Source organism: Acomys minous (assembly GCF_964271855.1).
Source record: "Acomys minous genome assembly, chromosome: 4".
Taxonomy (NCBI): Eukaryota; Metazoa; Chordata; class Mammalia; order Rodentia; family Muridae; genus Acomys; species Acomys minous.
The window spans coordinates 84,155,227-84,176,675 of record NC_140486.1 but is presented as its reverse complement, the minus strand read 5'-3'; the positions used below and the strand labels follow the sequence as shown (position 1 = coordinate 84,176,675).

General features: G+C 43.1%; 1 protein-coding gene across 4 annotated transcripts in view; it reads left to right on the top strand.

The window, feature by feature from the left end:
- Positions 1-21,449, top strand: part of SATB2 (SATB homeobox 2) — a 185,807-nt gene that overhangs the window by 157,485 nt on the left and 6,873 nt on the right. The gene's annotated exons all lie outside the window — the stretch shown is intronic.

The following is a 21,449-nucleotide window of genomic DNA, read 5'->3' as shown; positions in this document are numbered from 1 at the left end:
TGGGCTCAACATCTCCTTGGACTCCTTGTTTTAAGAATTGTAGCGCACACTGCACATGAAAACAGCCATACACAGCATAAAATAAAATACATCTAAAAACAGAGCCTAAATGGTAATAAGAAGTATATAGCTTATTTGTCTTTTCTTTCAAGGATTTCTATGGACTCTGTTAAGGTCAATTAAGGCCACCTGGCCTGCTGCCCTTCCTTGCTTCTTTTTGATAATGTAAGATGATTTTCTTTTTCTGTTTTCAACCTGACAGCAGAGAGGGAAGTGGCTTATAAATGTTGAGGTGGGACGAAACCGATCAAATGTAAATGACACAGCAGTGAGACTGCGTACAATGGAGACAAGGCAGGAAGTGCACTGAGGCGTCCTTCCTCCCCTCCCTCCCATGAGGGCAGCAGTGATGAACCCACCTGAGACAAGGCCCTTGTAGATCCTGACTAGTCATTGCTCTCCTCCTGGGCCTCCTCCCGACCTCTCCCCTGAGAAAAGGAAAGCGCATTCCCTTCTGCGTCCCGAGATGTCTATCAGAACGCAACCTTTGAAAAAGATGATGAAAATGGCCAATAAGTGTTCCCAAAGTGCAAGTTATTGTGAGATTCCAAAGGCCAGTCATTTTCATTGTTGCATTTGAGTTCCTCATCAACAAATATTGGATCCCCTTCTGTACAGCAGGTGTTAGGCTCTGTGTGTGTAAAAGTGATCAAGACAGGATTTCGCACATACTGAAGGGTTTCCCTTTGCACAAGATGCTTTTCAAATAGACCTCTATTTTCTTCTGTTTTCCTTCACCTGAGCCCAAGACTTAGTCTCATGATGGTCCACAGGTCCTGTTTATTGGTTTGTTCCAACATAGGGTGGTATCTCTTTGCTGTAGGTCTTTCCCCCCACCCCCGCCCCCGCTTTCTCTCATTTTCAGAATGAATCTAGTAGCAACTCTAAAATATACTGAGCTTCTCAGGAAGGACATTACTGTAATATGCACAAGATTATGTGAGCACGTGCGCGCGCACACACACACACACACACACAAAGGCAGTTTGGAGGTGTGAAGCAAGCAGACGTTCTGAGTCAGTTCTGGGAGTCCAAAGTGATTTACATAGCTCTACAAAAATCATATGTGCTGATTAGTAATCAAGTGGTGTTTTTAAAAATAGCATTGATGAAAAACAGATGGATAAATAAGTATGTCCGCTTCGCCCTTAATTTACCCCTGACCACACAGACACTTTTCTGTATGTCTATGTGTTCATTCTTACCACCCAGAGTGACTTCTCCAACCTCATTATGTGGCACTGCGGAAGGGCAAATTCGTTGTCAGGGCACCAGCCAAGCCCCCCACCCCAGCTCACTGGGCATGCCTTGAGCCTTGAGCAAAGCTGTGGCCTTTTGGAGGTTCGCGGTGTGAGCAAGCCCCTCTAATTGAGCTGTTACACACAATGGGAGCCCCGTTCACCATTTCGACCAGAGTGCTTTTCCCTCATGGACAATTGTTGTTGCAAAGACTTCCTCTTCACAGAAGGAACACAGGGCAGTCTGAGGAGAAGGCCTTTCCTATGTGCGCAGTTCCCACCGACTGCCCCTGTCAAATAGCACAAAGTGATAGTGTCATGTATTTTGGGTTAGGCCTCATTACTCAAATAAGGCCACAAATCCTGGAGATAATTACAACTGAGGTGACATAGAGACAGGCTGGAAGGTTAAACCCAACTGCCTTTCTGAGAGTTTAGGGAGCACGTCCTAGGAACCTGATGGAGTCAGCAAACCCAGTCCATAAATCTAAATATTGAAATATCTCCAAACACACCCAAAATGAAAGGGCCAGGATGCTCCTCCCACCTCTGTTTTTATTTTTTTATTATTTTTTCTCCTTTATTAATTTATTCTTGTTACATCTCAATGGTTATCTCATCCCTTGTATCCTCCCATTCTTCCCTCCCTCCCATTTTCCCCTTATTCCCCTCCCCTATGATTGTTCCTGAGGGGGATTTCCTCCCCCTGTATATGCTCATAGGGTATCAAGTCTCTTCTTGGTAACCTGCTGTCCTTCCTCTGAGTGCCACCAGGTCTCCCCCTCCAGGGGACATGGTCAAAGGTGAGGCACCAGAGTATGTGAGAAAGTAATATCCCACTCTCCACTCTACTGTGGAGAGTGTTCTGTCCATTGTCCACCTCCGTTTTTAAAGAGATATAAATTGTCAAGGGGCTTCCTGGAGCCACAACTCTGCTGCGTCACAGTGAGAGTATAAGTAAAGAGAAAAATCCCCCAGCACTCAAGTCTGAAGTCCAGGGCCAACACTGAAAGTTCTGAGACTGCATCAGCTGCTCATGTATCTTTGGGAAAAGTGACAATCACTATGATCCTGGCATGCAGTGTAGCTTAAATGAGATGGTGTTTTCCTGGAAATACCTGAGAAATGTTGATAAACTCTGAGTAGCAATCTTTTTAAAAGTATTTTATGTATATGAGTGTGTTGCCTGCGTGTGTGTGTGTGTGTGTGTGTGTGTGTGTGTGTGTGTGTGTGTGTATGACGCACATGCCATGTGCCATCAGAGGCCAGGAGAAGACTTTGGATCCACGGAACTGGAGGTATAGACAGTTGTAAGGTACCGTGTGGATGCTGGGAACTGACCTCAGGTCCTCTGCAGGAGCAACAGGGCCTTCTAGCTGCTAAACCAATCTCTCCAGGCTCCAAAGTAGTATTCTTGTTAATCTTAATTAAGGATGAAGAAAATAATTTCTACTCAAGGGAGTCCAGAATTGGGTTGAGGATGGTGTCAGTGTTTGGTTTTCCAACAGAAGAACTGGGTGTGACCGGAGCTCTATGATCTGCTTGTTTTACAGTTGTTTTGAGACAGATCAAAAGACTCAGCAATTTGGTTTCTCCTGACCTTTCCACATTTTAAAGTCCTTTAAAGGCCATTGTAAATATTCTTTTCTCCAAGTAAATGACTTCTGTGGGGAAGAATTAAATGACATTATGGATGCAGAAAACATGGTTAGCAGCAGCAGCAGCTTCTCCTCCTCCTCCTCTTCCTCCTCTTCCTCCTCTACTTCCTCCTCCTCCTTCTTCTTTAATGCTTTCACTCTTAAAAATCGAAAAGATGCATCAACTTCTTCAAAACCAGTAGGAATTTGGCTGTTTTGAGACTGTGGAGTTGTGAGGCTGTGCAGTGACTGAGCTTGGCTAGCTCTGGTCCAAAATTAAACAGGCACCCAAGGTAGCTCTGTGTTGGTCCCCATAGACTTAAAGGAAAATATTAACTGGTCTTCAGGCAAGAAACATATTTTAAAATGGTTATTTTGGCTTATCGTTCTAAATGTCCCCAGCTAAGAAGTGGCCCCATCTCTTAGGCTGGCTGGCTAGTGCATCAAAGTGTATGGGGGTGGGGTGGGGTGGGGGTGGTGTCAGTGCTTACTTTATAAGCCAGGAAGCAGAAAGGAGAGCAGACAGGGTTGCCCACCGTGGCTTTGGAGTACATACCTCCAGTGACGTAAGGACCTCACAGGAGACTCCATCTCCTTCAGTTACCACTGCATTCTATTAAGCATCACCCTGGGGACCGAGCCTTTAACACATGGGCCTTTGGAGTTCACTCATCCAAAGCATAGCATTTCCCAAATATTTACTATTTGCTGCATGCTTGTTGCCACCTGGGACTTTATGCATGATTTCAGGAACCAAAGAATCTTATTATCCTTTGTGTCAATGAATATTTGGCCCAATGAGAGAAAAAAGACAATAGTCAACTACCATATTTGTAAACTATTACAACACGAGGTAGGTGATTTCGGAGGCTCTTTATTTGGTACACTCATTCTTTGCTTTGCTCCATCTAGTTCATTTCAATGAGTGTCAAAAGCAAGCCAGAAACAAAGCAAAAGCCCATTGCTTCTGGGAAGAATCCAGAGCATAGGGAAAAAGAACATCAGCAAGAACGTAACGGCTCTGAACTGCTTACGCTAGACTGACCCAGTCTCGTTGCTTGGGAGACCTGAACTCTGGCAGGAGAAGGCAGCCACTGAGTCTGAAACTCCGAGCCAAGCCTACCTATAGTGAGTGGTCTCTCTTCAGCTGTTTCTGCTTAGTGTGGAAATCTAATGTAGCCGAAAACTACTGCTGATTTTTATTAAGTGGAAGCCTGGAAGTTCCTCTTGTAGTGACAGAAAAGCACACTTCCAATTAAAGGAAAACTGCCAAAGTTCTGACTTCCATTCATTTTATTATTACGTTGCTTGACCCTAGAAATGGTAGGATCAAGCAAACTGCCTAGGCTAACAGTCCCAAGGCCACAAGTTCAATTTCCTCACATGTTGTTTTGTGATCAAACTCCCTGCAAACCAGTCACCTTTTGATACATAATCTTCTGGGGGATTGTCCTTTGCGTGGAAGTCAACCTATCATGTAGGCATTGAAAAAAAAAAATGACAGCTAATTCAGGCCAAACAAAAGGATTCCAGAGACAGGGGCCGGGAAGCAACGTGTGGCCCATCAAAGCAGGGGTGTAGTGTCACTTTCCACAGCAGAGTCAGGGTGCCTTGTAGTAAGTCTATACCAGCCTGTTACAGTTTCAGGAATTTGGGGGGGGGGTTATTGGTACACTTTTGAGAGCATAAAACCCACCACGGTGGCCTTAACATTAAGTATTTGCCAACGAGACCATTGGGACTATTAATTCCAGAGAGCCAATCTTTAAACACTCACCAACGCAAACCCGAATGGCTCAGATCGGTGATAGAAACTCTTGAAGACAAGTTCGTGTGGCTGTGGAAGAGTCTCCTCATTCCTGCTGGGAACTGAGTGAATAAAACATGAAAGAGAACGTGGGCTGTAAATACACAGTATCTAGATCAAAATGAGTACCACCCCCAAACCCTCCATTTTTTGAGGTAGGGCTGCACGGAGCATAGGCTGGCCTTAAAAACTCACTGTTTAGCTGAGGTTGCCCTTGTATCCTGTCTCTTCCTGCCCCTACCTTTCATGTGCTGGGATTATAGGTGTGCACACCACCACACCTGGCTGCAAAATGGTTTTTTCATGTAAAGTTTTCCTGAGCATTATTTTTTGTGTGTGTGATGGTGGTGGCAGTGGTGGTGGAGAGGAGAGGTGGGACAGTTCTTGTTAACAGTACACTTAAAATATAGCAACAGAAAGTGGGAGGGATTGTGCTGTGCCCATACTGAGAGTTTCTATGTAGGTATAACTTAAAGGTTCGTGTTGGAAAGAAATCTACATTTGAGTACTTGATATACAAACCTTCCAGTGAGAGAGAGGCTATACACTGTTAACACAGTTCTTCCCTCTGTAATGAAAAACCAAGCAGACTCTCTGATTCTTTGCCTTGTGAAACGTAATCTGAATCAAATGCCCCATCTTGTCCTAGCAGTTGATAATTCTTGGTATATCAGCTTCGTAGTAGATGTACTGATTAACCAGGACAGGCGTTTTTTGTCATGTTATTTGCAAGAAGATAGCCAATGTATTCTGCCTTCCCAGAACAAAGCCAGCAGTGGGCTAGTGCTAGGTAGCCTGGACGTAAGCCATCTCTCTGTACTTGCCCATGTGCATTGGAGCAGTGCACTGCACCACATGAACAAGTAACGTCCTCACTGCTCTGTGTCGCCACTCCTCAAATATAGAATGCATCTGCAGTCAGTTCCTATCCCATGTCATATTCATCTGCACTTGTAGCATTTCAAAGCCCAGGCTGAAACATCTTGGCACAGATGGAAAAGCACAGTCACTTCTATGTTTCCGAGCTACAAAGACACAGACCAGACATCTGATATTAATAAATAGCTTGGGTGCAGGGAGGATTAAAAATCAGATTATTTATTTAGAAAGTTGAAAGTCTGCATTTGTGATTATTATTCTGCTCTCAAAAGGAAGTAGGTGCTGGGTTTAGGGGTTTGCTTCTTTTCTTTCTCATCCTCACATATCCCCCCTTCTCTCCCCCTTTCTTATGGTTTGAATTAAAAATCTAAAGACAGCCTGCAAGGCTGTATATATAACTGCAAGAAGGATGTGGTAAATCACAGAGTGGTTTGTGATCTCAGACATGGTGGTGTCAGAGATGGAAGACCAAATGGCGAATCCCTGGCTTCCAATGGGTTTCCTTGAAATCTTTCACCCTTGTTGTATCGTGGATAACAGCTTATCATGGATAATTACAATTTTACAAACGGTAGAGAAAATCATTTTGACACACACATAGGATTTTCCAGCCAGACCAGCCTTTCAATCTTTTACAGCTTTCATGCATTAAGGCTCGTGTTTTCTTTGTTTGTTTTTAAAGTAATATCACTAATAATAGGTCTGTTCTATGATCAGACTCCCAACAGAAGACACCGAGGAAGCTCCCCCTGCCCCATTGCCCCAAGTCAGACATCTGCTACCTTTGTAGAACGGGGTTTCCCTCACGGTTTTCATTAAATGGGCCTCAGCAACCAAATTTTCATGCAGCTTTCTGAAAGCTTTGGTCATTTTTCAGCTTGTTTCTGTGTGTAATAGGTTGAGTTGTGTGTTGGGGCAACTCACTGAAAAGTTTAGAAACTAAAATACAAATAGGGGAAAGAGCCAGAGGAGAAACACTCTACCATTGGTTTCTTTGCCACTGCTATGCAGTGATATGAATTTTGGCCAAACAGACCGAAAAGAAGGCAGGCCTCTCTCCCGCCTGCTCTGCTCACCGTTGCCTGCAGAGAAGTTCTAGGGAGCAGGGAAAAATGTGGGGGCAATACTCTGTCCTTAACCCCTTCTGATCAGATACAGTGCCTCATTTTGAAAATGAAACTGACTCCCCTGAGGCCCTTGAAACTTTAATAATATACAATAAATAAAATCATATCTAATAACTCAATGCTTTCATTTGACACCGTCATCCTCTAGATGTGCTCCAACTGCAGAAACATAAATACTTGCAGGCTTCGAAAGCCCAGTTTCTATTTGCTAAATAAACTTGGCTGCCTTGAAATTCCTCTGTGTACAGTCATTAATACAATCCACTTTGACAGCATTTAATTAAAGTGCTTTTCTCTATTAAATTCATTAAAAGTCCCCCCCCCTCACCCACCCCCCATATATAACTGCTTTCCAGCTGCTGAGAGACACAGAGGCTGTCAGGGCCCTTTTGAAGAACTTTCTCATTTCTCTTTGTAAAGTGTTTATTATGCTCCATTTAGGAACTGTTAAATATGACTTAGAAAGTAAGGCAGGGTCCAGGAGACACTCTCCACTCCTTCAGCAATCTCTTAGAAAACAAATGTTAGTTTAACTCGTGTGAACCATCATCTCTACCTACATATTTCTTCTTCGCTGAGCAACACTTCGAGGCATTTAAAATGGGATAATGAAGATGCAGTTTCCATGTCAGGGTTGAGGAGTTTGTGTTGGTTCTAACAAGGTATTTGGCTTGAATATATTTGCCTGCAGATTCAGAGAGAGAGAGTGAGCAAGGCTGTCCAGTATTAATAGATTATTGACAGTTTAATGTCTTGGCACCTACTTAGCCCATGAAGTATAATAACCAGGAAGCTGTGTGATAGGAAAGCAGTCAATAGCATTTTCAATCAAAACCTTTCAGTTAATTGCTGGTTGACCTTAGAGATTTCCTTTAGGCAATACCGTTCTTAGTTCAGAGCGACAGGGCCATATTGATTTGTGGAGTTTATTCAGAGATGATTATTTAATGCCCATTGCTGCAGTCTACATGGTAAATTGTGCTCTCTCTGCGTCTGCCATCTGAATTGCCTCTTGACTGTGCTCTGTACCGATAGTCTCTCTGCCAGCTCCACTTTAAAAATATTTCATTAAATCCGTTATCTTCTCAGAAATAGAAAGCTGGGGTTCTTGAGGTCGCACACGATCAAGTGTTTTAATATGACAATAGCATTTTATTCATCGGTTTAGAATTATGATTCTGACAGAGATCCTGACAAGGCTAAAAAAACCCCCAAAAACAAAAAAACAAAAAACTGTATTCTCGGCAAGGGTAACTGGACAGTACCTTAAAAGCACACCACCTGAAGACAAAAGTCTTCTTTGATGCTGACTAATGCCTTTTGATCTCTATGGATATGTGAGATGGCTTATGTTTGGTTTTCTATGTTTAACTTCCAAGACTTATTTAGTTCTAGTTGACTATTTTAAAAAACAGATTTTTGATAAAATATAAATAAGCTACAGAGCAGTCAAAAAGCATCTAAGAGCTTATTTTGAACCATTTGTTCACTTTGCAATATGTGGTATTGAAGCTGGAGAGGATGGATAAAACTGGGGATGAAAAATGCATTCTGGGAAGTGATTCTGTACTTTTCTTTCTTTATTCTTCACTCATATGAACTTCATTCATTCCACTCTAAGGAAACCCACATTGACATTTTATCTTTGATTTGGAGAATACACTGGGTATTTTCCCCACAGCATTTTCTAGCTAGATAACATTCTCATATATCTATGTCGGGGGGCCAGCGCCTTCTCTGGAGGTTGCAAGGACACACAGGCTTCATAAGGAAACATCTGCAGCTTTCATAGGTCCTCTCGTGGCTCAGGCTCCCTTCCTTTGTCTTATGTGGACTCTCCCAAGTTTCCTTTGCTCTTTGCTGTCCTGCCTGCAACAACTTTTCTGGTCATAGCAGCTGGCTGCTACAGGCTTTCTGGGATCTGCCAAGAACACAAATGTTTTTGCAGTGTGAGAAGGGATAGAGAGAGAAGCAAATGAGCAAATATGTCACTTCCAGTGTCTGGCAATAGTAACACCCTAAGAGTTTGTCTCCGGGGTGCCAGTCACTTCCAGCCCAGTGATATGGGAGAGTTAGAAAGCTGCATAGCATGGCATGCACACAGCGAGTTGCTACAAAGCATCCTAAGTCTATACAGGTAGCAAGTTACCACAACCTCTTCCAATTCAGCTCTTTTCAGAAAGCATATACCCTTTTACTAAGAATCTCAGTTTATTCAATATGCCTATTTTTTTGCTACAGAAGTATCCTGGATATTTTATGATAAATTTTAAGTTTCAAATATTTATTGAAGACACTGTACCTGTGAAGTGGTTGGTATTCAAGAATAGGCCACTGTAACAGTGTAGCCAAGTACAGATTAAACCACAGAAAACAGTGTCAAGATCAAAAGTTGACTGGTGAGAGGACCCAGAAGGCTGTCCAGGGGCTCTCAGGAGTCTTCCTAGAGCGTAATAGTAGAGCAAAGACCCAGGAGTAGGAGGGTGTGGATGGTGGTAGCCTGCCGGCCAGGGGCTGAGAAGCAAAAATAGGGCAGAGGAACAGTCAGGTGACAGTCTTCTTGGACACTCAAGAGACTTTGGCCTGACTCACGGCCACTGGAGGCCTTTGGCAAGATGTCCTGTGGGCTGTGGCAGTGAGGCCTGCTAGAAGAAAGTGGTAGTCACTCAGGGAAGAGATGGTAGAGATCCAAGTGCCATCAGTAGGAGTACATATGAAGAATGGGACCTTCCTCTGAGAGCTGGTTAAAAGGGAGTCCTCTTCAGCACATGGAGTGGGCTAGAGATTGACTTTAAGACGAGGGAGCCAGTCGGTGAGAACGCCGTGATCTTGGCAGCCAACGTAGCGGGTTGATCTTGGAACACCAATCAAGAGTGTTAATGATTAATTCCCTGCTAATGTCATTTGTAAGTATATTTGTTTTGTACTGAGTTCTCAGCTATTAAATTAAATCCACCCTTAAGCAAATTCACATTTGAAAGTCTAATCACTCGACAGTCCCAGCTTGTGAGGATGACCCGCACAGGGTAAGCAAATACGCTCGGAAGAGCAGAGGCAATGTGGCAGAGGACAAAGTGGACTTGCTGTGTGAATTCAAGAAGATAAGGATGTAAATAAGTGGCCTCGTGGGAACCTCAGAGTCCTCTACAGCGTACAGACCACAATCTTTTCTTGTGGGAAAAGGAACCTCCGGGCCGGTTACTCAGCCCTGGGGAATTAGGAACTGAAGACTTTCTTTCCACTCCCTACCCTGGGATGAGGAGAACGCTGTTCTTCTCTCATTTTTCATGGTTGAACAAGAGTGCCTGGTCCTTCCAGCTCTCACCTCTCCCTGGGTGCTCAGGTGCAAAGTTTAGATGCAAGAGTCTCCCCTTCCCTTGTTAGCATGGAGGATGCGAAGCTAGCATCCCCACAGTGAAGGAGTTTAGTGGTGAAAGAGGATACTCCAGGATTGACAGCCCAGTCAGCCTTTGGGAAGCTTTACCTCACGCCATTTAATCTCCCTGTATTCTTCTCTTGAAAGAAAATAGCCGGGAGGCCTGCCACTGATGGAATTAAGTGAAAGCAGAAAAGTAAATCTCTGTTTGATGAGCGTTCATTTGACACCATCTAAGCACTAAGTCACCAGGAATCTTGGCTGGGTACCTCTGCTTCATGGTCTGAGGAGCAGCCCTGCTTAGATCATCTGACTTGGTTTACCCAGTCTGGTCTTCAGGGTATAATAAGCTATAATATCTCAGCGGTGTGGTAATGCAAGCGATGTTGTCTTTTGCCAGAGGAACTGATTATAATGCACTGCCCAAGATTTGCCTTCTATAAAAGGCATGCTCGTACTTTTATGTGTTTGATTCACACAGTGCAGTTTTCCCAAGTCCTGTTATTAAGTGGTTATATCCAGAAAGCAGAAAAATGCTGAGGTCATATATTATTGGTGAGCATCTAATATTTTCAGTAACCATAACTGTCAGATTGTTCTGCTTTTGGAGTGTCCCAACTGTAAAAATTATACCGAAAATGCGGCCCATTTCATATCCTACAGAGGCCTCAGACACATAAATAACCCGCCTTTGCCCCTTGCCCCCAAATAAGGAGCCAAGTGCGTTCAGAATTCTCTTCAAACAGTTCACAGCCTCTGCCTTAACAACGTGACTGGCATTGCCTAGCGCCACCCCCCGTTTTGTTATTTTAAATAAAACCCAATTTCAGAGTTCACAAATCACGTATCACAGGCATCGATGAGGTTGTTTTCATTTCAGTCACATTTTTACTTCTCTTGAGAATTATTTAGCCAACTAGATTAACTGCCTCAGAATTCTGGTGAGCATGTTAACTGAAAACTTAGTGCATCTTTCTCTCTTGGCCTTTGGCCATCCAGGAGCCATTATGAATTTTTAGGCTGTTCCTTTGAATACTATTTGAATTCCTGTTACTCAAGTCATCCTAACCTTTCACCCGCCCTAGTCAGTGACTCTAATGATCTTTAACTCAAGAACTTCTTTCCTGTGGGCTGGGACAAGAACCACCCTCTCCCAGCCATACCAGCGAAGCAAGACGTGTTGACTTAAAAGTCGGGTTCACAGAGCTAACGGCCAGCCATTTCCATGTTACGCTTCCCTGTTTTAGCATAAATAGGAGATCTTTGCCGCACACTGTCACTGCCTGTGCCTTGGAACTTCTCTTCAAAAGATAGACCTAAATGTGTAGGTCAGTTTTTGTCCTCTAGGAAGACAAGATCAAGGTGATGGAGGTGCCTGGGCACAGGGGGAAAATGAAAGCGTCTGCTTCGTAGGCACATGAGACTGCTAAGTGGGCCAGGCGCCGCTCAAGCACAAGGACACACAGTCACGGCTTCAACTGTGCTAAAGATCCTCTTCTTCCTTACTCCTTGTTGGGAGTGTGCTGGTCAGGTTTAAGGAGTGCCTTTTAGTTACATAATCTCTCGATGATCAATAAGCTGCCTTCTCAGATGATGCTGATGAGGGGAGGATAGTGCTTCCATTCAGTCTGCCACATGGCCAGTGCTTTGCCTTTCTTAGTATCTAACCGGGAAGTTGATCATCTCTGCTTGGTCCATGTGTTTTAAAGTTTTAGATTTTAAAAATTTTATTTCCTGTGTGTGAATGTTTCCCTACACAGACATGTTTGTGCCTTGTGCATGCCTGGCACCTGTGAAGGTCAGAAAGAGGAGGCATCAGCTCCCCTAGAACTGGTTTGCAGGTGGTTGTGAGCTGCCATGTTGGTGCTGGGAACTGAACCATCCTCCTGAATAACAGCAAGGCATGCCCTCAAGCACCTGAGCCCTCCTAGCGCCCTCTGCTTGTTTGGTTTGGGTTCTGATTTTTGTCTTGGCACCATGACCACACTATATCAGAAACATGGGCAAACACATTTCAGCCTTTCCACAATGTCATAATTTATTGACTAACAATAAACATATCAGGCTTATCCATGTCAACAATAGCAACTAATCATGCTTAGTTTAATATCCTGGCTGGGGTGAATACAGGATGATGATGATGATGATGATGATGATGATGATGATGATGTGATGATTACCACCACCACTACTATTACTCCAATCATAATTACTCATATTTACTTATTTCATAGAACACAACATACAGAAAATGTAGGCCTATTTACATTTACAGGATAAGTACAAGTTAAAGAGGCCTTAGTCACTCTTTTCTTTCAAAATGGAGTCAAAAGACATTTATAGAATGGAGTCACCGAAGGCAAGGAGGAGCATGGGGAAAAAAAATCATTTTATGCAATAGGAAGTATCTTACAGAATGATTCTCAACCTGTGGGCTGTGACTCCTTGGGGGGGGGGGTGTCAAGCAAGCAGCCCTTTCACAGGGGTCTCCTAAGACCATCAGAAAACACCAATATTTACATTACAATCTATAACAGTAGCAGTTCTGAAGTAGCAATGAGGAAAATTTTATGGTTGCAGGTCACCACTATATGAGGAATTGTATTAAAGGGTCACAGCATCGGGAAGGTTGATAACCTGTCTTAGAGGAAAATATGGCCTAACTGCAACACTTGGCGGCCATTTAATTGAGATGCAACCAGTCACCCCATCCTTGCTATGTTCCTGTGCCAGCTCATCCAGTTGGATGAAGGAAGCGTTTCGCTGGGCTGCCTCTTGGATAGTCACAGAGTCTGGCCGTTCCTAGAACCATTATTAATAACTGCAACATATTTGTTTTGCTCTAAACTATTCAGGGTTGTTGGTATAGTTGTTCTCAATTTATTACTGAGGAGGAAATGCTCTAAGCCGAAGGCTGTTTTAAGACCCATGTTTCCTCCAACATCAAGTTTATTTTAACAGATTATTGTGTCACAGTGTTGTTATGCTTTTTTCTTTGACCGAAGTGCTTATTTTGGGAAACAATTATTAAGTTGCATTAAAAGCGCACACAGTCCTTCCCATAGCATCTTGGTTACAATATTACAGAAACCTCGGGTAAGGCTCGAGGATATTCAACATGGATTTTCCGTGCTAGGATTCCTGTCATTTTGCTTGTTTGTATTGATTTCTTTTAACATGGCCTTCTTTTTATTGAGCTCCACTCTGTTTTTTCCCTTCCTTCTTTCTTTTTAAAATCCCCTTCCTGCAGCTAACAGCAATTGTACAATGAAAACCAACTTATATTAAACCTGCCTGGAGTCAAAATGTAATCCAACACCTGTAGTCTGCAGTTTGTCATCACTTCATGGATACTTTTTTTTTTTAATAACATATTTCCTGAGTTTTGACCTTAGGATACTGTACAATCCCACCTCAAAAGCAGAAGAACGAAACCATACTTTTTAATAAGCCTTATAATGTTAGGATGTGAAATTACAGCCGTAAGAGCCAACCCAAGTGGCATCATTTGAAGTTAAAAATAGTGCCGAGTTGTGTCTAAGTGAATATGTTTTGCCTGTGAAAATGTCTCTGAGTGATAAAGTCAAGAGGCAAATCATAACGCTCGTCGTGTGTGTGTGTGTGTGTGTGTGTGTGTGTGTGTGTGTGTGTGTGTCTGTCTGTCTGTCTGTCTGTCTGTCAGTCTGTCTGTCTGTCTGTCTGTGTGTGATTTCCCTACCTCCCTGCCCCTGCTCTGGGGCCTTAGGTGATTTGACTCAAACAAGAATACTTTCAACTGCAGGATCTATTTTGAATTTCCTGGTAAAGAGATTGGTAATCATTAGGGGGAGGCAGACCTATGTCTCAAGTGTGATTAATTAGTATGGAAGTTTTCAAACTTTTTGGTCTTGTGACCCACTTTCATTTTTTGTAGTTGATGATCCCAGTAATATGTTGCTGCATATATCAATATTACACTATTAATGATTAACCTTTTCAAGTTGTCTGCTAAGTCTTAAGTAATTGTACATGATATATATATATATATATACACATTGTACATGATATATATTATATATGTACATATAATTGTACATGATACATATATATGTAAAGGATATATTTTATGAAAAATATACTTAAAACTTAAAATGCCAGCCTTTATATACATTTGAAGATATTTTAGTGTCTGTCTTAATGCAAGGCTACTAGATTCTTGCAATTGCAATGTGTGGCTTTGGTTGAAGTTGAGAAAGTATCTTAACTAGCAAGAGATATTTTAACAAGCATTCCGGAAAATTGAGAATTTTGTTTTGCTATTTTACCAAGATAGTGTTTTGAAAGCTGTTTGCAGAATGGAATTGATTCAACATATTGGTGAATATTTCATAATTGTGTGCTTTCTTGTTGGCCGCCATTTAACTTCGAGTGGCTCTTTTAACAGTTTCTAACTTTGTAGCATTATGTATCAGTCACCTGGAAAGCATTCGTTTGTTCATTTATGCAGATCTTACAAATGATGAGGCTTCTTTAAATAACATTTTAAATCACTATCTTTTAAACCAGCACCAGTTTTCAGTAGGAGAGCTTTATGTTTTGGGATGTTGATAAGCTTATTGTGGCGGTCATGCTTTCCAAATTCTCATTTTTACCTAAAAGGTCAAGTCTTACCACCAGAAGTAATTACTCTCAGACGTTTTACTTAAAGTGGCAGGCTTACTTTCGTTCTATGTGTCTATACATGTTTGTACATGTATGTGCAGTACATGGGCGCCTGTGTGTGCCAATGTATATGCAGTACACGGACCTGTGTGTGCACATGTACATGTAGTACATGGGCCTGTGTGTGCCCATGTATATGCAGTATGTGGACCTGTGTATATGCACATGTAGGTGCAGTACATGGACCTGTGTGTGCACATGTATGTGCAGTACGTGGACCTGTGTGTGCACAGGGAGAGGGTAGTTAGCACTGGATGCTTTCCACCCTCCCCAGAGAGAGTCTTTCTATATAGCCCTGGCTGCCCTGCAACTCGCTCTATAGACCAGGCTGGCCTCCAACTCAGAGACCTGCCAGCTTCTGCTTCCCAGGTGCTGGGATTAAAGACATGTAGCAGGACCCACGCTAGCATTTTCAGACAGTCTCTTGCTTAGGCTACAGTTTCCATTAGAGTAGGTGGTTAGCAAGCTGCCTCCCCTGCCCAGTGCTGCTGGAGCTCATAGCTGCCAGCACACCTGCTCTTTGCCTCGGGGCTGGGGGTCTGAATTCTGCCCTCAACTTGTACAGCAAACAGTCTACTCAGTAAGCCATTTCCCTAGCTCCCAACTTCAATTTTTTTTTAAGGAACTCTACCAAAATCAGAATAGCCACAGGTTTTTGTTATCCGTGCCTTCAAGGAATGTGCTGTTGCATGGTAGAGAAGCTTCTCGGCCCCAGTGCACGGCGTTGTGACCGAAGCATGCTCCTTGGAGAGTAAGTGTGGGGACAGGCTTTCTCAACACCACCACATGGCTTTGCTATGTTGCAACAGAGCTTCGTGCCAGTGTTCTTATTTCCTCACAGAGAATATTAGGGAGAGATATATGTTTTCAATTGTTGAGATTTAATAATTAATGAGGTTTTATTGCTTAATCAAGAATATTCTCACACAAAAGTGATGCCATTTCAGCCATGAGCTTGTAGACGAGAGCTGAAAGCTGCTGTGAGTTCAGCTTGGTTGCCTCTACCTTGACTGCCACAGGCCATGTCTCCCCATCTGTATTTTTGTGCCATTGGTGCAAATTTTAGCACAGTTAGCACAATTAAAGCAATGAGCAGTCACCCCTTAGTTTTCGCTTGGAAGTGGTTTTGAATGTCAGGAGTGTCTTGACACAGCGTAGGGTTCTCAGGGGCCCCATGGATCTAACTTTGAGGACCGTTACTGAGGACTGTATCCCTAAGAGTGCACACGGCTCATTATGGACGACACCATCTCAAATGGGACTCCTGCCTTGAGATTCAGTTCTGTGTGACAAATGCTCCAGAGGCAACTTCGATGTGCCAGGTACCATGGTGAGCACAAACAGCTGTTCAGTCTGTGATGAAGGAAGGAAGAGAAGTTACTAGCAGGCCTGTTTTCTTGTCCATCTGGAACCTTCAAGTGAAACGGCCAAGTGTTGAAACTGTTGTTGTTTTAATAATAAGCATATTGATAGAAAAATGCACAAGGAATTCAGTATTGATCTTTAAGTGTTCCTCACATTTTAAAAAAGAAAATTGCTTGGAGCTAGAGAGACAACTTAGCGCTCAAGAACACATGCTGCTCTTCCAGAGGACTCAAATTTAGTTCCCAGCATGCAGCTGGGTGCCCCAGGGGTCATCTCTGTCCCATTCAGGCACCTGCATTCACGTGCATATGCTCATATATACATATACACATAGTTAGTAATAATAAAAATAATTTTTAAAAATGAAAATTGCAAAGCTTTATTTATGATCAGACCTCTGTAAGTAACTTCTTATGTGTGATCTCATTTGACCTTTCTTCTTAATACTGAAAAAAAAAAAAAATAGCTGCCTGGGCGCCAAGCACTAGGGCTCAGGGAGTAGCTTGCTCAAGAGTCTCAAGGCTAAAAAGCAGTGAGTGGTGCCTGGAGTAGGAACTGACTTGAAACCAGACGTTATAACCCCAACTTGCTTGAACTGTTTTACACAATTGTATCCAGTGCCTTGGAAGTTTCTGAGAAAAGAAAAATAGCAACAAAATTATATATATATAAGTCCCTGTTCTAAAATCCGTACTGGAAGTGAATTCCTACATGTGGTGGTGATGTCTTTACATACTGCGGATAGACTAATAGCAAGAAAAAGAATAGCCAGTGCTCAGCAGCCATAACAGCAGCAAAACTAGAAGTAAATACCAGAGGATATGGGGCTGGCTCAGCGCAGCGTAGCCCAGAAGGCCTGAGCACTCACAGGGAGCCGAGCCTGAGATGCGCATTCGACAGTTCACAGTCCAATGAGTGAGCCATATAGGTAATAGGCAACTCCCGCTTTATAAATCCCAGCGCTAGGTGTTTCCCCTGCTGAATTTCTGGACTAAAATTAATAGTCTGTACTGCTGGTTTTGATGGGGTGGAGGGAAACTCGCCACTAACTTTGTTGAAACCTCAACTGCAGGACATTTATATATAGTAATGGTTAAAAAGAGCCGCAATTATTCTTCTGTTTGGTATACGTCGGTACGTTTATGCCAAAGGACTTCCAGCCAATTGTCTTTGTTGAAAAAAATGCCTTTTTCTTGGAATTTTTGGTGCGAGAATACTTACCTTTTTTGATTGAGCATCTCACATTCTGTCGGCATAGATGAGGTAAAACAAAGCGAGGAACAGATATTTAGACACTTAATGTCCAATAGATGTAGACAAAGGATGTCTTGTCCACGTTGTCATCTCCTGTTGCTGTTCTCTGTGCCCTGGGCAAGGCCCACTGCTGTGGGTGAATCTTGTTGTAGACAGCCACACGCAGCCACCTGGGAGACTGTTTTAACCTGTTGCATGCCTCCACCACCCTCTACAGTCACCTCCTTAATAATTTCTCATTTTCTCTATATAAAAACGACCACAAAGTCTTGGCTTATTGTAAGTAATCCAGTTCACCCCATAATGATACAGTGAATTATATACTTTCCTAAACTTAATCATTCAAGATCTTGCTTCCTTCCCTGCAGGCAAGAACCATTATATTTTACACATGGCTCCCAGCTGGTTTTCATTGGGGCCTTCAAAATCTATTTGAACGCTAAGAGCTTTAAGAAGAGGGCTTTATCTCTCTCCGTCGGCTTTTGTCATGGTACTGTGAGGGCCTTCTGTTTTCCAAGTTTCTAGTTTGACGGCAGAGAAGCAGCATGTGTCCATATTATAACTGGTCGGGAAGGTTTGAGCCTTTACTTGGAAGTTGGAATCCCTTTCAAACGTATTTACAACTTTTCCTCCTGCGTGGTTATTTTCATGTCAATCCATGTCCAAAGAGGCTTCAAAAATAAAAAGGAAGGACCTTATCAGGTTTTGAACTTTATTTGTGTAAGTCCTACCCGTAGCTTACCTATTCAGCAACCCTTAATTGTGAGGGCAAGAACTCCTCATTTAAAAGCCTTCTAAATTAATAGATCCCATTGCTGAAGATACCCCGTAAGTGCCCAAATATCTGACGCATGGATGTGCTTTTTTCTTCTCCGTCAACTCATGGCTGAGTGTTTTAAGCACAGCCCCTTAAAGAAGACAACCATCAGTTAACTGTTGACAAATTATTCCTTTATGGACAGAAGCACCTGGGCTCATTTCTAGCTATTTTATGCTAATGTTCCTGATTGGGATACTTTGATGAGGCTCTAGTAATGTCCTGTAAGCTGAATCCTTTAGATTTGGCATATAGACGCCCAGGTGTTCTCTCTTTGGTTTTATAATAGTATTTTACAGCTAGAGCTCTAGTTTTGGCTAGAATAGGTTATATGACCAAAGGTCTCCCAAGGGTAGTGTATCACCCTGATGTTAGAATGTTGAGCTTCTGTGCTCCGGTGCTGGCTCTGGCTCCCTCTGTTGTCACAGCTTGTCAGCACAGGGATGGCCACCGGCACTTCCTGTGGGTGCGGAAGTTGCCCTGTGCCCATGCTGCCCATTGTAGCATTGTCCTCAGGAGTCATCCAAGCACATGAGATGTGGCTAATGTGATTGATGAACTGAAGTTTCCTTTTTTATATCTAATTAATTTAAATATAAGTGGGGTGGGTCTGGAAAAATAGCTCACATGGAAAAAGTGCTTGCCACACATGTAGTAGGACATGGGCTCATATCCAGAGCCCATGGCAGTGTGCTTGGAATCCCAGCACTGAGGAGAGCGAGACAGGTGGATCCCTGGGGCTGAATGGCCAGTCAGTCTAGCCTCCTTGGTGAATTCCAGACCTATGAGAAAGCCTATGTCAAAAAAAAAAAGGGGGGGGGATGGGGGTAGGGTGAGGATGTAGAGTAGGTGGTGCCTTGGAATAGACACCCAAAGCTTACCTCTGACCTCCATAGACATGCTCACACATTTGCACACATATGAAGTAAATAAATGTAAGCGCATGCAGCCATGTCTACTGCACTGGGGAGCACAGCTCCAGTAGGCCGGCCGTGTTGTTTTCAGATGCTGTGTGCTGCTCCTTTCCTCCCAAACTTTTTGCTTGCTTCCTCTGCCGGGAGCACTTCCCGTACACAGCCCTCGCTTCCTTGCTTCCTTCAGACCTTGCGCCTGCGCTGCTTGCTCCCTGAGCCTTCCCTCGGTCCCCTCTGCTTGCACCTGTGTAGTGCTCCTTGTCACTCATTTTCCTCCTCTGTGATGTTTGACTTAGGATTCCACTTCCCCTGTGCTCTAAGGACCTGTTCAGCTTCCCTCTGGACACTCTCCTCATGGGCTTAACAAGCTGTGGCCCCTGAACATATTTGTATCAGTTTTCTTATAAAAATGGGGCAAAACCCAGGATTATCATGAAATAGAGTATTTTTTTAAAAAACCATATATACTTGGAACATTTAGATCAGTACTTGGCTCAGGTTTCATGGATGCTAATGTCCATTTCCACTATTACTGTTGCTTTCATTGGAATTTGCATATTTTATTACCATGGCCTGGGCCATAGTGATGCTGAAAATCAACAACTGATGCTATGAAAGAGAGAGAGAGGGGTTAAAATATGCCTTCCAGGAATCTTGTTACAGAAACACCAGAAATGCATTTGTGAAAGAAAAATCTTAAACTTAAAAGAACCAACCAGGATTGGTAGGTGCCCAAAGACTGAGAGTAAAAAGGCTCTGCTATCTGTACGTAGCGATACATTTTATTACATTGGAAAATCACAGGAAGATGGCACCGCACCTAAGAGATAAAAGGAACCACTGGGCCTCATCAGCTTTACTTAGTTGTAAGGACGAGCCTCAGATTGTAACCCAAGCTGGCCTTGACTTCTGACACTCCTGGCTTGACACGCTTCACAGCTGCCCACCACCACACTGGTTCTGGACCCATAAAATGTTTTTCCTTTTGGGTTGTGATGCAATTTGCATATAGTAAAAATCATAGCTCTTAAACATACAGCTGACTAAACTTTCAGACATGATTTCATGATTTCATACGATTTCAGACTTTTAACTACTGCCCACATCAATGCAGAGAATATTTTCAGCATTCCCCAGAGGCTGTCTCCCAACCTTTCAGTCAGTAACTCTCAAAGACAGCTTGCTGCTGGTGACGTGGCTGTCCGAGAACTCGCTCTATAGACCAGGTTGGGCCTCAAACTCAGAGATCTACCTGCCTCTGCCTCCCGAGGGCTGGGATTAAAGGCATGTGCCACCATGCCCGGCCACTGCAGGCTTTCTTATTGCAGTGCGTTCTTTGCTTTTTCTCGACTCTCCCATAAATAGAATCTGACTCCTTTCACCCAAAAGTAAGTCTGTGCAGTTCCCCACAGTGCGACAGTCCGCCCAGCATCTCTCTTGTGTGAGTATACCCTCGTTTCTCCATTCTACCATTGGTGAACACTTGTATTCTTTCTAGTTTGGGGATTTTATGACTCCAGCTCCTATGGTATGTCTTTCAGAGGCCGCAGTACTCTTTGTGACGTCAGACACTGCATCTGTGTGGGTGTTGTGTTACTGCAGGCCTTATGTAACTGTAGACTTTAAACCAGCCAGGACAAGGAAGATGGCACTAACTGTCATGCCAACATGGAGAGAGGGATGCTCACTCCTACACAAAGACCTAAAGGCAACTAAGGAATGACAAGAGCAGGACAAATAGCCTTCCCCAGGGAGAAGCACACCAATACCAAATGGTCGTCTCCAAAACCATGCGCACATGTGCACAGCAATATCCTACAGGCTGAGCACAGTGTATGTATTTGGGAGTATGCATGCTCTCTGTCTCTCTTTCTGTGTCTGTCTGACTCTCTCTCTCTCTCTCTCTCTCTCTCTCTCTCTCTCTCTCCTCGCACACACACACATGAACAAATTTAAAAAAAAAAGGGCCACGAATTTAAAAGAGAGCAAAAGAGGAGAATATATAGGAAGAAGGCTTTGGAGGGAGGAAATGGAAGAGAAAATTGATATATTATAATCTCAAAAAGCAAAACAATTTAAAACTAAACTAGTCAGTCATAAATAAATGCAACAATTGCCCAGATAGGAAAATTAAGACTCAATGAAATGAGTTTATAAACCTGTCTTGACAAGAGTTTATAAACCTGTCTTGAGAGAAAGAAAGAAGCTAAAATTATTTGCAGGAGAAATGGGTGGAAGGAGGGAGGGAGGGGGAGGGAGAGAGAGAGAGAGAGA